At 54.9% G+C, this 16561-nt stretch overlaps 1 protein-coding gene and 1 long non-coding RNA gene across 2 annotated transcripts in view; both read left to right on the forward strand.

The window, feature by feature from the left end:
• Positions 1-16561, forward strand: part of LOC149523179 (maestro heat-like repeat-containing protein family member 7) — a 90448-nt gene that overhangs the window by 18182 nt on the left and 55705 nt on the right. The gene's annotated exons all lie outside the window — the stretch shown is intronic.
• On the forward strand, positions 1263-1878 carry LOC149523180 (uncharacterized). The gene is made up of 2 exons (XR_016347185.1): positions 1263-1400; positions 1756-1878. It is a non-coding gene; the product is annotated as an uncharacterized LOC149523180 (long non-coding RNA).

The raw sequence follows: 16561 nt of genomic DNA on the forward strand, positions 1-16561 counted from the left end.
ACCGGCACCTCCCTACGGGTCCTGACCTGCCTCTTTCCCCCCCAGCACCTGAGCCCGTGGCTGGAGTCCCGCCTGCCCCAGGAGCGAGCCAGGGCCCTTGGCAGCACCACGGCCCTGCTGGGAGTCGCCACCACCCTCCCGGGGTTTGACGTAAGTGACCTCGGAGCCGGGGGGTCTGGGGCTGCAGGGCGCGGGGCTGGGAGCGTCCCCGGGAGGCAGAGGCAGGGCCGGGAATGGGCCGGGAATGGGCCGCGTTCTCCTTTCCCCGGGGAGGGGCGACCCTGGGCCCTTCAGGGGGGCTCTTGAGGGACTGGGCCTGGGGACTGGGGAGTGGCCGTCAGTGGATCCCCTTGTTCCACCCCCGGAGTGACCCTTCAGTCGGGGCCATTGCTCAGGGTTGTCTCCTCGCAAGGCCGGCCCCGCCCCGCCCCGGGAGGTGTCTCTGTCCGTCCCCCGAGCTCAGACCCGCCTCGGCGGCCGTTTGCATGGGACGTGCAGCCCCAGGATGCTGAGGGACCCCCCCTCTTCTCTCCCCTCAGAACTCCGCCGACTGGCCGAGGATGGGTCACCACGTGGCCCAGCTGGGCCTTTTTATTTCGGACCCATCCGAAGACGTCAGCCGGCTGGCCCGGGAGGGGGTGCACAGCCTGTATCAACTCCTCCTGCACCACAGGGGTAAGGAACCCAGCCGGGACCTGGGCCCCAGGGACACCCTGAGGGTGCCGGCGGCGGGGGGAGGGGACCCAGCCCTTTTCCCCCAGACTGGCCCAAGGGGGGATGCGTCCCTCTGTGTTCCCCTTCTGCCCCCTGTGCCCCTCCATTTGCCCAGGGATGCCTGCAGGGACCCGTGGGAGGGGAAGGGCTCAGACCTGCCAGCAGAATGACCCTGTTGTGTCTCTTGCAGGCCTCAACATCCACCAGGCAGAGGACCTGTGGTGCAGACACTACTACAAAGAAAGATGGGTCCTGGCTCACAGCAACAGCGTGAGGGTGGGAGAGGTAAGGACGCGCTGCCAGGGCAGGGCAGGGCTCGGGGGTGGGGCTGGCTGGGGCCCTCGTGGGGGTAGGAGGGTCTTGGGGGCAGGAGGAAGCTGTGACCTGGGGCAGGGGTTGGGGTGCCGGGTGAGGAGAGCGTCTGGGTGCAGGGTCTGGAAGGGAGTTTGGGGGAGGAGGAAGCTGTTTTAGCCCCAGGAGTTGGGGCCGGGCTCTGGGCCGTCAGCTGAAACCTCCTGTGCTCTTGATTCCAGGTCTTTGGGCAGCTCTTCACAGCAGAGCAGGAGAACTGCTTTTTAGACAAGGCTCTGCTCGCTGCCCGCTCCCCCCTGCGGCGCCCCAGCCAGGCCGGGCTGGTCCTGGCCCACGCCCTGCATGGGCAGGCCCATCAGCTCCTGGAATACATGGTGAGCAGCCGGAGCAGATCAGGAGAGTGGGGCAGGGCCAGGGTCTCCTTCCCATCCCCTCAGGGAGTCCCCCGCCCCTTTCCTCAGGCTGCCCCCACCCCACGTCCCTGCTGGCAGAATCCCTCCTGCCCCTGCGAGCGTCCCTGGGGGTGGGGGAGGCTCTGAACACAGAAACTGTCCTAGGAGGCGGGAGGGGGCCGAGGTGTCAGGAGCTCTGGGGGGGGGGGGGTCAGGAGCTCACCCTGCGGGCCTGACGGGGGTGACCAGAGAGCAGGGGGAGGAGGGTGGAAATGCTGGGGGGCCAGTTCCCCTGAGTCCCCAGGGATGAATGTGACGGATTCTGCTTCCCTTGCAGCAGGAAGACACCCAGTGAGAGCAGCAAGAGCTGAGGAGCCAGCAGCTGCGTCCCCCTCCCCCCAACCCTCCCAATTGTATTGAATTGTATTTACATTCTCATTAAACAATGTTTCAAAAAACATTTGGATCAGGCTTGGTCAATAATTTGTAATGGGGGGGCCATTTTGGCAACTGATCAAGGGCCACATTTCTATCGAGGGCTTTGGGGTCTGGGACGGGGCGGTTGGGTGCAGAAGGGAGCTTAGGGGTGGAGCCTGGGTGCAGGGGGGGGGGGTATGATCTGGGGCGGTGGATAGGGGTGCAGGGTCCAGGAGGGGGTATGGGCGCAGGAGAGGACTCTGGCCTGGGGGAGGGGCTCTAGAGGGGTGCAGGGTCAGGGAGGGAGCTGTGACCTGGGTGAAGGGGGAGCAGAAGGTTTGGGGGAGGGGGTGCGGGTGCCAGAGAGGAGTCTGGCCTGGGGGAGGGGTGTCGGGGGGGTGCAGGGTCAGGGAGGGAGCTGTGACCTGGGTGAAGGGGGAGCAGAGGGTTTGGGGGAGGGGGTGCAGGTGCCAGAGAGGAGTCTGGCCTGGGGGAGGGGTGTCGGGGGGTGCAGGGTCAGGGAGGGAGCTGTGATCTGAGGGAATGGGGGATGCAGGTTCAGGTGGTCGCCTGGGACAGGCAGTCGGGGAGGGGACGTGGGCGCCAGGGGCAGGCTCTGGCTGCGGAGGTGCCTACCTAGGCAGCTGCGTATGGGGGAGCCCGACTGTCACCTGAGGGGATGGGGGAACTCAATTTTCAACTGTGGGGAATGGAGGAAATACTGTGGAGTGGAGGGAGCGAGATGGGGGGGGCTGAATTGTTCCCGGAGGGGAGATCTCCCTGGCTTGGGGGGGGGGGGGGCGTTTCCAGCAAAGCCCTCACATAAGAGGGGGACAGACGGGGGGAGGGAGAGGACGGGGATGGGCAGGGCAGGTGGAAATGGGGAGGGGCAGGAGAAGGGAAGGGGGAGGAGATGGAGGAGAGCAGGGGATAGGAGTGGGGGCGGGGATGAGGAGCAGGACAGAGGCAGGGCAGTGGTGGTGATGGCTGAGCGATGAGAACAGCTCGCAGGGAGCTTAAAGCCAGCAGATGCTTTTCGGCAGAGTTGCCATTTGCCCTGGCGGCTTTGCCAGAATAGCTGTGCCAGCGGGGGGGGGGGGGCGGGGGGGCTTTTGCCACACACCCAAGCCAAGCCAGCTGTGGCGGCAAAGCCTTGTGATGTAACCTAAGCCCTTGGCAAGGTCGGGATCAACCTGCTCTGACAATTTCTCGGACCGGCGGGATGAGAAACAAGGATCGTGCAGGGAGATGGGGATGACTAGGAAGCGAATCCAGGTGTGGGGGGAATATCCTGGGTTGGAGGGTCAGTCGATACCCCCGCCTGCCACTGTCTGCCGGGGCTCTGCCCGCAAGATGGAACCAACAGCTGAGTTTGCTTTTCTGCCCCGTCGTGGGCACAAAAGGCCCAGAGCAGCCTCCTGCTATCTTGGAGGAAAGGGGCCAAAGTTCAGGAAGCAGGTGCCAGGCTGGGCTGGAATCCGCGAGCTCCGCTTTTGCTTTGCCCTTCCTGGAAGCTGGGCTGCAGGTGAGTGGCGGTTTCATCTCTGCTCTTGGGGTGTTTCTTGTGGGTTCCGAGTGTGGATCTGAGAGGGGCTGCGCAGGGGCAGTGTCATGAACGAGCTGTAAGCGTTACAGCCCCTTCTGCGCAGGCTGGCTCCAGCCTCCCGTCTGTCTCCAAGCCCTGGGGGAGAGGCGGGAGGCCAGCAGCATGGCCTAGTGGAGGGGGCAGGGGGTTGGGCGTAAGAACTCCCGGGTTCTAATCTAATGCCACCTAGTGACTAAGGCACAGAGTTGTGTGTTAGACCCTTGCTCCTCAATTCTGCGCTCACTCTCGCGCTGGTGACCTTGGAGAGGCCTTTCAGGTCTCCCTTTCCCTGTCCATCAAAGGCAGGCAAGTGCGATGTAATGCCCTGGAGCAAGTGCTTTGGGACGTGTCGCACAAGTGTGCCTGGCTCACAAGCGTGTCAGCACAGGTGTGTAAAAGCGTGACGAAGGCTTTGAGATCGATGCCGAAGGCTTGTGAGGCTGTGGCTGGCCAAGTGACAGGGAAATGAAAGGTCAGAGTTTGGTCAGTTAGATTTTATGGTAATACACTGAGACGAAGCACTTTGGGCGTATATACGATAATGTCTTTCCAAGTGCGTTAGTTCAAGCCGTGTCCTAGGAGCCAAGAGGTGAGACAAACATGCTTGGTCCTGTCTCGGTGCAGGGGTGGACTAGATCAGTGCTTCTCGACCAGTGGTACGAGTCCCCTTAAAGGTACTCAAGAGATGTCTGGGGGACACGTCAACACAACTGAAATTTGGAGAAAACTGAATTTTAGTTTTCAGTTTGACAGCGCTTTATTCTTTTTGTACCTTTTACACCCAAAAATGCCATCGCCCGCCCGGCTACGATGCAGTTGTTTAAACAAATGTGTTGCAACGGTAGAAAAAAATTGTGTGTGTCTGAAAACTGTAGGTACTGGGGGTACTTACAAATTTTTTTTTAAAGGGGGTACATTATAAAAAAAGTTTGCGAAACACTGGACCTATCATGGTCCCTTCCACTCAGACTTTTCTATGATTCTGTGACAGGGCTGGGCGATAATTTTCAGAAGGGGGCCACTTAATGGATTTTGGTATGGGGTCATAGGCCGGCTCCACCCACAGAAGGGGCGGAGCCTGAGGCAGAAGGGGCGGTGTTGTGGACTAGCCCACCCTCAGAGTTCTCCGTGGCTGAGGCTTTCAATTAAAAGCACAGAAAAGAGCTCACAGCTTTGCCACTACTGGCAGCTGTCCAGCGTGGCTACAGCTTTTTAAAGGGCTCGTGGCTCCTGCCCCTGCTGTAACCATGAGCCGTGAATCATTTAAAATTGGATCCTGCTGCCTGAGTCCCCACTTAGAATTCGGCGGCATGGGCAGCAGGATCTAAACAGAAAGCGGCCAGATCACAGTGTTTGGTAGGTTGCATCTTACCCAGCCCTGTTCTCTGAGCTGGTTTCGAAACCTCCGTGTCCTCCTTATGGTCTGACAGCTGCAGATTTACTGCCTGTCTCTCCTCTCGTGGCCCAGCCTAGCCGCAGCTAATGGACTAACTCAGGTTAGCATCACCTGCCCTGTCTTGGTGACTCTTCACAGCTGAACGGCCTATAAGGCATCGTGCTGGTCTTCTGATCTCTTGGTGACTCCTCTGCCTTCTGTTTATTTCTTTCTCCCTAGCTGGCCGATCAAGTCAAGCCCTGTCAGTGCGTGAAGGCCCCAGGAATTACAAGTGCGATGGTCTCCCATGCCCAAGGTAATCGGCTGGCTAGTAATGGATGGACTGCTTGGTTATCAGGTTAGGCTGCACAAGCCAGGTCTATGGGACCCCATGGCCAGCTGGCACCTGGTTCACAGCTGTACTAATCTGAAAATGGCTGGAAGACACCACCATCATTAGGCTCCAGAGTCAACAGCACTTGCTCCTCTTGGAGCTACTTGTCCGTGGCAGGCAGCACAGCTTAGCAGCTCATTGGGACGTCTCCTTTCTGTTGTGAGATCTGGGCACTTTAGAATGGCTGTAGCTATTGAAAGCAAAGGCGCACAGCTATAGGCATGTAGTTTCCAGCTTTATTCACCTAGGTGGCTGATTCCAGGAAGCAAGGGTGTGTGTGTATGGGGGGGGGGGAGTCCTGTACAGAGGGTTCCCTGGCCCCTCTGCTTCCATGGCTGTGCAACTGCCACCAGGTGGATTAGAACCTGGGACTTTTGGAGCTTAGGGCAGGAGCTGCTACAGCTTGAGTTATAAGTCAGTTGCCTCTCAGCATAGGCTGAAGAGCTCCCTTGTAATAATTGCTTGCTGGAAGTGGTCTCAGTGCCACTCCATAGGATAGTGACCCACATCAGGTGGGTGGGTTACAGCTGCAGGCCTGCTCCCAGCATGCGGATCTGCTCTCTGGGCGGCGTCTATAACTCTGTGGCTGCAGCCCTGCTCCCAGCATGCGGATCTGCTCTCTGGGTGGCGTCTACAACTCTGTGGCTGCAGCCCTGCTCCCAGGACTGGATCTGCTCTCTGCCCATTGGCGTGCGCAGCACATTTCATTAGGGTGTGCACCCAAAGAATGTTTTTAAATGTACTCTTTGACCCCCATTAGCCACGCCTCTGGAGGTAACACTTTCAGGGCAATATGGACACATGACCAGAAATAAAAGGTGTCATGTGACCTCCCCCCCCCCAAGGACTTTTCCCACCATCCACTTACCAATAGGGATTAGTTTGGCCCTCACCAAACCCCCCTCATGCAACGATCCTGCAATTGCATTAACCCAATGTGTGTGACATTAACTCGGGGGGTGGGGAGGCTGGGGGAAGTGTTCCCTCTAAGAGTTTCCTCCCATGAGCACAATACATTTTGTGTTGTGCACCAGTACTGAGTGTGGCTTGTTTGGATGTGCCATGGTGGCACCCAAGTTATTCATAAATATCTTATGAACCACTTACCTGTCCCCTCTGCTGCCCTGTCTCCTTCCCTTCCTCCATCAGCTCCCCTGGTGCCTACTGCCCCCCCAACCCCTCACCCACCTCTGCTGTCCTGACTCCTGCCCTTCTCACTGCCCTCGGCCTTCCCGAGACCTGCCCCCTCCAGCAGCCTTTCTCTCTCCCCCTGTGCCCACTCCTCCAGTAGCCCCACTCTGACCATGTGAGCTACCCCTCCTCATCCCCTCTTCTAACACCTCCCTCTACACACCTGTCCTGCCTCTCTCCTCTGCTGCTGGTCCCTCCCCTGCAGGTGTCTGCCCTTCTGCTTCACCCCCGGACTCCCTGGCACCTGCACCTTCCCTTACCCTTGCACCCTCTTGGTGCCTCCCCCTTCCCTCACTGCCCCTACCCACTTTGCCCACTCCCTCACCACCCTCTGCCCCCGTTCCCCTCATGCCCCTGTGCCTTTACACGTGCCTTGCTCCATCTCCGCCTTCCTCATGCCCACCCCTTCTTTCAAGCCTTCTCCCAGCACCTCCCCTTCTCCCCTCTAGCCCCCAAAGCCCTTCCCCTCTCCTCTCCTAGCATCATCCTGTCCCCCCCCCCCACTGACACCTCCCCTCCTGTCCTTTTCCTCATTGTCTCCACTTGGCCCCCTGGCATTTGTCTCTCTCCTACACCCTGACCCTTGGTGCCTTCCCCTTTCATCTCCTGACCTGCCACAAACCCCCACCCCGCAGACTCAGGTTCCCAAAGTTCCGGCAGTCCCCATCACTTGGTGCCTGCGCTGGGTCTGACTCGTAGGGTTGCCAGGTAGACCCTCCCCCCAAAAAACGGACACACTTGATCCTGGGCAGGGGGGAGGGAGGAAGAGGGACTGGCTGGGGGGGGGGCAGGAACTGGCTGGAAGGAAGAGGGGATGGGAAGCAGCTCTGGGGGGGAAGGGCCAGATCCTGACCCTGGCCCCCCCTTCTCCCTCCCCGAGGCCAGTCATGCTGCCCCTGACCCCCCCTTCCTCCCTGAGGCCAGTCGCACTGCCCCCGATCCTGACCCCGGCCTCCCCTTCTCCCTCCCCGAGGCCAGTCATGCTGCCTCTGACCCCTTCCTCCCTGAGGCCAGTCGCACTGCCCCCGATCCTGACCCCGGCCTCCCCTTCTCCCTCCCCGAGGCCAGCCCTGCTCCCCAGCTCAGTGCGGGCCCCTGCTCTCTCCTTAGCTCAGTCCCACTCTGCCGACCCTGGCTCCCTCCTGGCTCCCTGCTCTGCCAGTCAGGCTGAACTGGGACTTTAGCCTCTCCCCGTTGTTCCTGGGGACTGTCAGTCTCAGGATCTTGATCTCTCATTTCCCCTGCCTTTCACTGAGTTTCAGTAAGGAGCTAGCGGCAATAATGCCTCTACTTTTTCCCCCACTCCTGTGCGGAATACATTTTGTTATGTGCACCAAGGCATGCACGGATGTGCACTGTTACGTCACGTGGAGTTTCACAGCATGGGAAGAAATCAGTGGAAATACAGAGAGCTTGAGTAGTTGCAAGTGTCCATTTTATTGCATAGCACGGAGCTAGCTAGAAAAAACCCAAACCAGCTGGGCTGACCCCCAGTGACCTAACGCAGTTACTATAACAACAAGATCTATGTCTACACCCAGTACACCACATGCACCACCACTAGAAACACATGCTACCGGCTAGCAAACTGGGCAGCATTTGAATGTCTCCTGGCTGGCCGCCCAAGAGCTCAGCTTGCAGGGAACACTGGCTAACCGTCCCCTTCCACCTGGAGAAGGGAGAGACAGGAAAGCAGCAACAGAGCATCTGCCTGGGGGAAGCCCGAATCCCATGCAGGAGTGGAGCCCTGTTCCTTGTTCCAGGCCCTTGCTAGAGTCCCCTCCCGTAGCTGCAGCTATGGCCGGCAGTTTTAAAAGCGGACTTACGCTGGCCCTGCAACCCGAGCGACTCTGTCAGTGGGTGCTTATCACTCCATCACCTCGAGCTGTTTAACCAGCTTGTTTAACCAAGGAGGGAGGGAAAGGGAAACCTTTGGCCATTTGAGGGTTGCGTGCCAATGGAGGGAAAGGGGATGGATAAAAAGGGGCTGAGCACACGGTACTGCCTCTTTTTAAACCCAGGCCCAAAGATGTCCTGGAATTCTGGGCCACTGGCCTGAAGGAGATGGTCAAACTGCCTGGCAGCTGGACTTTTGGAGTCTTGTTATTCCTGGGCTCCTGGTAGCGATGGCTCCCATTCCAGGGGATTCCTGCCAGGTAGTTTACCTCAGACAGCAGCTTTTATTCCCCCGTGTCACTTCTCCCAGTATCTGAGACTTTGGTCATGGGGATCAAGCATTTAACATGATTCCAAGAGGAACCGGATGGTTCATCTAGCGAGCCAGGCTCACCGATATTTGAGTAGTTAATAAAAATCCCTAGTTGCTGTGTGTAGGTCTAAAAAGGGAAGGTTAGTATCATTAGTCTTATTTTACAGACAGGGAATAACCTCTCCAACCTGTGGGAGAGGCAGGAATAGAACCCAGGTTTCCTGATACCACAGTCAGGGCTTTGTTACCAGGCTACATCCTGTACTAGAAAGGATGGGCCTGAAGCATGGGCCTGGTGTAAGGCCTGAGGCCTGAACCAAAGTAAGCAAGAGTTAGCTGAAGAGAAACAGGCAGGTCGTGTCAAAAGCAGACGGTTGCCTGAAAGTCTTGGGACTTAACCCTAACTGTCTTGCCTGGAAAGGTTGAAACCATAGACAAAAGGTCCTAGAAAGTCTCCAGGAATGCTAGAGAAGCAGGAAGCGAGTTGACAGGAGGCCAGGAAAGAAAATGGAAACAGAATTTGGGGTTTTGAATTGGAAGCAGTGATGTGCCTGTTGTGTGATCATGCCTGGAAGATGTGAATTAAGCCAGGAACCTGGGCAAGCAGAATCCAGCGACTTTCTTGGCTAGGGAAAGACTAAATCTTGGAACAAGAGAGATGTGAGTAGAACAGGGAATTTTTAGTCAGACGCTACTAGGTTATTTTCTTTATTTTTTTAGTTTGTTGGACTTCTTTTTGCTAAGCACATGTAACTATCCCCCTTTACCCTAGAACTCTTCAAACTGAATCCCAGGGAAGCGATTTTCTGTGTTTTAATCTTTCTTTTTTCAGTTTCTTTGTAACACCTAGCAACCAAGTAGATACGCTGGAGGGCAGTAGATATGCTGGAGGGCAGGGATAGGGTCCAGAGTGACCTAGACAGATTAGAGGATTGGGCCAAAAGAAATCTGATGAGGTTCAACAAGGACAAGTGCAGAGTCCTGCACTTGGGATGGAAGAATCCCGAGCATAGTTCAGGCTGGGGACCGACTGGCTAAGTAGCAGTTCAGCAGAAAAGGACCTGGGGGTTACAGTGGATGAGAAGCTGGATATGAGTCAACAGTGTGACCTTGTAGCCAAGAAACCTAATGGCATATTAGGGTGCATTAGGAGGAGCATTGCCAGCAGATCCAGAGAAGTGATTATTCCCCTTCATTCGGCTCTGGTGAGGCCACATCTGGCGTATTGTGTCCAGTTCTGGGGCCCCCACTATAGAAAGGATGTGGACGCATTGGAGAGGGTCCAGCGGAGGGCGACCAAAATGATTAGGGGGCTGGAGCGCATGACCTATGAGGAGAGACTGAGGGATTTGGGTTTGTTTAGTCTGCAGAAGAGAAGAGCGAGGGGGGTTTGATAGCAGCCTTCAACTTCCTGAAGGGAGGTTCCAAAGAGGATGGAGAGAGGCTGTTCACAGTAGTGACGGATGGCAGAACAAGGAGAAATGGTCTCAAGTTACAATGGGGAAGGTCTAGGTTGGATATTAGGAAAAACTATTTCACTAGGAGGGTAGGGAAACACTGAGATGGGTTCCCTAGGGAGGTGGTGGAATCTGCATCCCTAGAGGTTTTTAAGTCTTGGCTTGACAAAGCCCTGGATGGGTTGATTTAGTTGGGATAGGTCCTGCCTTGGGCAGGGGCTGGACTTGATGACTCCTGAGGTCTCTTCCAGCTCTATGGTTCTATGATTCTAAGTAATGTTTCACCAAGTGTATTTGTTTTGTTAATAGACGTCACATTTTTAAAACCATGATCTGATTCCTGCATCCTAGAGGGCGGAAGGTTCTGTATGCACGTGCCTAAGACAGCAAGCCATACTTCTAGGAGAAATTACAGGTTTTCAAGCTCTCTCTGGAGGGAGTGTCAAGGACAAGGAAGGTACCCCACAGGAGGGAATTCTGAAATGCGCCTGTCTGGTTCTCAAAGGGGTTTGTGCATTTGGATGATGGCAGCAACACCAACGCAAGCCTCCAGTGGCAGGGTATTTTAAAGTCTCTTGTGGGCCCCCACCTTCTGCACTTGGAGTGCCAGAGTGGGAAACAGCCTTGACATGACCCCTCTCCAATTTATCAACATCCATCTGGAATTCTGGTCACCAGAGCTGGGCACAGAACTCCAGCAGCAGAAGTTCAAGTGCCGAATAAAGAGGCTAAGTCGGTTCCCCACTCTGGCACTTGGAGTGCAGAAGGTGTGGGCCCAAAAGAGACCTTAAAATACCGTGTCTCTATGGGCTTCTGCTTCAAAACTCCCCAAGGTCACAGATTCCCTGAGCTTAGGAGGGTTGCTGCCTCTACCCAAGTGGAAAAAAACTTTTTCTTCTTGAACGCAGGAAGAAGTCACTTGGGAACGTATTCCAGAAGGGTACCCCAAACTCTTTTACACAAGAGCCAAAAGAAATCTGATGAGGTTCAACAAGGACAAGTGCGGAGTCCTGCACTTGGGACAGAAGAATCCCAAGCATTGTTACAGGCCTGGGACCAACCAGCTAAGTAGTAGTTCTGCAGAAAAGGACCTGGGGGTTACAGTGGATGAGAAGCTGGAGATGAGTCAACAGTGTGCCCTTGTAGCCAAGAAGGCTAATGGCATATTAGGTTGCATTAGGAGGAGCATTGCCAGCAGATCCAGAGATGTCATTATTCCCTTTTATTTAGCACTTGGAAAGAAAAAAAGAAAAATGAAAACAAACTGTAATTTCTGATAGCTGTCCTCTTAGTCTTAGGCAGGTATACACAGACCTCCTATTACTTTCCAGGATACAAAATCAGATCATAGCCTTAAAATAGGTGATTATATTAAGAAAACAAAAAGGTATTCATTTGTAAAGCTGACTTGGCTGCTAGGAGTTATAGCGCAACTGAGAAAAGAACAGATTAAAACACAGACAATTGCATCCCTGGGATTCAGTTTAAAGTTATAGTGGGGAGAGGAGGGGATATGGATTTAGCACAGAGGAGTTTAACCAAACAACAAAACAAAAAAATAACCTGATCGCATCTAAATAAACATTCTCTATCTACTCAAGTATCCACACTTCCAAGGTCCAGTCCAATTCTAGGCCCAGGTATTCTTTTTTTTAGGCATGATGTCCCTGCCCAGTTCAATTCATCCCCCCCCTCATCCCCTTCCGCAGCTCCAGGATTAAACTCACAAAGAAAAACAGCAGACAGATTCCCTTTTAATGCAGATCTGAACTCTTTCTTCTCACTGGTGCTCCTGGCTCCCTGCCAACACTTTCTAGCTAGCTAGGTTTAACCCTTTAGTCACTGAATACTGGGATGTTCAGAAAAGAACAGTGGGCCTCCCATCCATCACAGAAGCGAGACAGCCTCTTTACTCCTGCTCAAGCGTTTCCTGTTTATACATCCCAGAATTACAATAGCTTTTTAAGCCCCAACGCCACAATGGGAGCTCATGTTCTGCTGATTACCCACCATGACCTCTACATCTCTTTTCCCCGCCCTGCAAGTCTGGCCCACAGAACCATGGGAAGTGGCATAGGCTAGCCTGGGCCAGGGCAAAGGAACACGTGGGCCTTTCTCTTCTCCATCTCTCCCTCTGCATTGCACAGCAGGGCGCAGGAGTGCCAGGGGGCTCTGTGGACGCTGTTTGGCTTAATGCCAGCGAAAGCAGGGTCTACAGGAGTACTTACGGGCTCCTAGTGTTAAGAGCTGTGATGTGGTTGCCTCAGCAGCGTGGCTCAGTGCTTCTGTTCTTGGAGCTCTGGTGTTATCAGTGGTCAGTGCAGGTAACGCAGCCTGCTCCTGCTGCAGATCTCGCTGTTATGCACAAAGACCGACCACAGGCACCGTCTGGTGACAGAGGCACTTGGCCAGGTTTATAGCCGTGTAGTCACAGATCTAGTGCCCTGGATTTGCGGTTACGCGTGCACCAACTCAAGTGCTCCAGGACGAGGAGCAATTCAGTCAGTAAGTCTCTGTTGTCCCTTCGGCCATGCAAAGGGGGTAAGGCCAGGCACCCCAATATTTATAGCCTAAAATAAACTTGTCTGGTTTCGGACATTTGTTTGCTCCCTCCCCTTGTACCTAGTACCTTGAACCGAAAAATATTAGCGGAGACACTGTTGAGCATCCACTGCGGATGCGCTCGGTGAGGCTAATCTTCGTGTTTTACCTCATCCCCGTTGCAGGGTTCCAGACCAAGGAGGATATCTACTGCCTCGCTTTAGCGAAGGCCCTGTACACTGTGCCCACGCCAGTGACTGCTGGGTTTTATGCACCATGGGGACATTGCAAAAACCTGCTCTTACACAAAATCAAGGGTGAGTACTGCCCCGGGGAACGTAAGACGGGGAAGGAACCTTGTGGGGATGGGGATTAGTGGATGACAACTATCTCCAAAGAGCCAGAGCCACCCGTACTCATTTGCCGATTATGCAATCGCATAGGGGACCTGAAAATTTGGAGCAGCACTGGGTTTTCATGTCCACTCCACCCACCTGCCTCTTCCTATCCATGGTCTGTGGCTCTGCTTCCTCCAGCAGCAGAAGTTCTAGAAGATCTAGTTAATTTACAAGTGACAAAGTCTGCTCGAGCTACTGGCAGAACATCGACGACATGGTAATGAAGCCATTTAACAGGCATTTGCCAACCTCTGCTAAATGTTTGCTGAATTTACTGTGAGAGTCGACAGGACCTTAGTTTAAAATGTGTTTGTTTATTAGTGTGTGGATGAGGATTATAAAATCACATCGCTAAAAATTCAACATCCATCTGGGCTGCTGTTGGGCAGATGGGCACCAGTTTAATAGTACGGCGTAGGATCCCATCAATCCTAAGGATGGCTTTGCCAAGAGCTACCCATTCTTGATTGCTTCCCAGAAGGGAGGGATTGTGAAGCTGGAAGACCCTTCAGGAGGAGAGATTTAAGGCACTGCCAGGTACCTAACATATCTTCCTCTTTTATCTCAGAGAACATGGAAAACGAATCGAAGAAGAAAGACCAGGAGGAATTTCAGCGGACGCAGAAGATGCAGCGTGACAACACTGGCCGGGATCTACTCAAGCTCCTGTTACTCATGATCTTCTACCGGCCGGTCCTGACGGAGCAGCAGAAGTGGAGAAGGAACGTGAAACACGTCTTCATCCATTTCAGCGCCTGGGAGTACGCGGGCTGCGACCAGCTCTGGGCAGGCCTCATTACCACACTGTGCGACGGCATCGAAAGCCACTTTGGTCTCCTACCCATGAGCATTTACAGGACCATAGACAGGAAATGTAGCATCATCGAAAGACCAGGGGATCAGGAATGGGTTAGCAAGAAGTTCCTCTTCCTCCCGCTGTGGGTGGCTGTGATCCTTTTGATCATGGTAGCTATTGGGGTGGGTGGTCTCCTCCTAGTGTTTGGGATCCCCATCGGGGATGCCTCGGGAGACGCCATAGCTGTCGTGGAAGGCATTGGGGTGACGGCTGTCAGCGTCTCTGCAGCAGCTGCCATACGGCTCACTATCACAGTGGTACGAAACATTATCGTCACCCAGAAGAGCCAGCTGGAGAGACAGATGAACCAGACGGCTCTCAGCGCACAGCTGGGCTTCATGAGCTGCGTGAAAAGCGAAGTCAGGACAATCACTGGGTTCCTGCAGTACATGGAGATCTTCCAGCGGCGGAAGCTGCGGGTGGTGCTGGAGATCACCCACTTGGATACATGCAGCCCTGACAAGGTGGTGGGCGTCCTTGATGCCATGAACATCCTCCTCTCAGACGATGACGCCCCTTTCATCTCCATCCTGGCTGTTGACTCCAGCATCATTGTCGACTGCGTGGAAAGCTCCAAGTATATGAGAGGTATGGCCAACAACGGCTACGAGTTCTTAAACCGCATCGTCACCCTGCCCTTCTCTGTCCCTCGGATGGACTGCGACACCAAGCGGAGGCTGATCAGGAATATCATCGCGCGCAAGGAGCAGCTAGAGGCAGAGGTCGGCTTCCGGCAGGATGGCAAGATGGAAGCCAGCTCTGACTTCCTCAACATCTCTCGCTACCATTCGGCCAACCACGATGCCCAGAATCCAGTTGCAGAGGACAGCCAGATACCTCTCATGGTTGGAACCCCAGCGCTGGGAACCGGCAGCTGCGGGAAAGGTATCCGAGCCAAAGACCTCATTCAAGATGCTTTCGACTACCTCCTGGATGACGCCTTGAAGGAATTCATGACAGACAACGTGGTGCAGATGCGGCGCATCGTGAACACCGTCACCATCACCATCAGGCTGCTGGCGAGTAACATCCCCAAGGATGAAGTGTGTCCGAAGAAGGTGGTGGAATGGGTGCTCCTTGCCAACCAGTGGCCGTGCCGTCTGAGCTGGCTCTTGCAGTGCATCGAGGATGAGGAGCAGAGGAGCCGAATGGGCAGCTGCCATGGAAGCCCGCTCCGCCCCGACATGTCTCTGTGGGAGGTCTACGAGAAGTACATGGAAGAGCTGGACATGCTGAAAGGCCAGATGGAAAAGCTGCTGGAACTGGACCAGGATCCCGAGCTGTTCCACACTTTCCTGTGCGGCAGGTTTCGGGTGGAGGAGGCCCTCTTCTACCTCCCCTTCACGGTCAATTTGGACCCATCCCTGAAAAGACAGATGGAGCTGCAACGTGGCAGCCACAGACTGAAACGGACAAAGAAATTCGACAAGCTCAGCACCTGCACTCTGCTGGGTATGACGGTGGAGGATGTCTGCCGAGAGGTGGGTCACCCTTGGGTTTCCTTCCTTCGAGCAGGGCCAGCTGTCGATAGAATGTCCATGCCTCTTCATCGCAAGAAGCATGTCATTCATGTGACAGCAGCTGCCCACAGATGATGGCTACAGGCAGAGCCATCTTTGCAAATCGTGGGGCCCTGAATAATTGAGGGCCCTTCTGCAGGATTGCCTGGGCCTTTTCCCCTCATGCAGCTTCTGCTGGAGGTCTGGTCGTTCCTACTACCTCCCTACCCCAAGCAGGGCTCAGGAACTAGAGCAGAGTTGCAGATCCTCTCTGCTTGCTAGCTTGCTGCTGCTGCTGATTTGAACCCCGTAGCAGATTTGAACCTAGGCCCTCTAGGAGTGTGTCTAAACTACATGGCTCCGTCGACGGAGCCATGTAGATGAGGCTGATCGGCAGAGGGAAATGAAGCTGCGATTTAAATAATCGTGGCTTCATTTAAATTTAAATGGCTGCCGCGCTCTGCCGACCAGCTGATGATCAGCTGTTTGTCGGCAGATCGGGGCAGTCTGGACGCTTCCCCGTCGACGTGAAAGCCCTTTGTCGACCTCCCCGGTAAACCTCATCCCACGAGGCATCAGGGGAGGTCGACAAAGGGCTTTCATGTCGACGGGAGCGTCCACACTGCCCCGATCTGCCGACAAACAGCTGATCATCAGCTGGTCGGCAGAGCGCGGCAGCCATTTAAATTTAAATGAAGCCGCGATTATTTAAATCGCGGCTTCATTTCCCTCTGCCGATCAGCCTCATCTACATGGCTCCATCGATGGAGCCATGTAGTTTAGACACACCCCTAGAGGCCTCGACAGCTGGAGCCATGAAGGCAGCTGGCTCCCAGCTTAGGATGTAGAGCTCCCTTGTTCTTATCTCTGGCTGTAAGAGGTCCAATTGCCACACGAAGGGACAGTGAACCACACACACTAGGCGTGTGGATTACACTGCCAGCTGAGAGGAGCACGTGGGGGAGGGCGAAGGGAAAAGCCCTGCAGCAGACAGGACAGAGCGTCCCCAGAGACGAACCGGCAGAGGCATATCCTCAGACATACAAGAACACATGGCTGCTGCATTGGGGAACTCAAAAATTTGGTGCCCAAATTTTCCGGTGCCCTATGCAGCTACATATTTCCCATGGGCCTAGGGACAGCCCTGACTATGGGCCCCAGAGCTGGGAGAAAACTGTCCCACATAACTGGTGCATAACTGGAGGGAGAGGAGCGAGAACT

Source organism: Pelodiscus sinensis, chromosome 18 (genome assembly GCF_052426305.1).
Source record: "Pelodiscus sinensis isolate ZL-2025 chromosome 18, ASM5242630v1, whole genome shotgun sequence".
NCBI classification, from domain to species: domain Eukaryota; kingdom Metazoa; phylum Chordata; order Testudines; family Trionychidae; genus Pelodiscus; species Pelodiscus sinensis.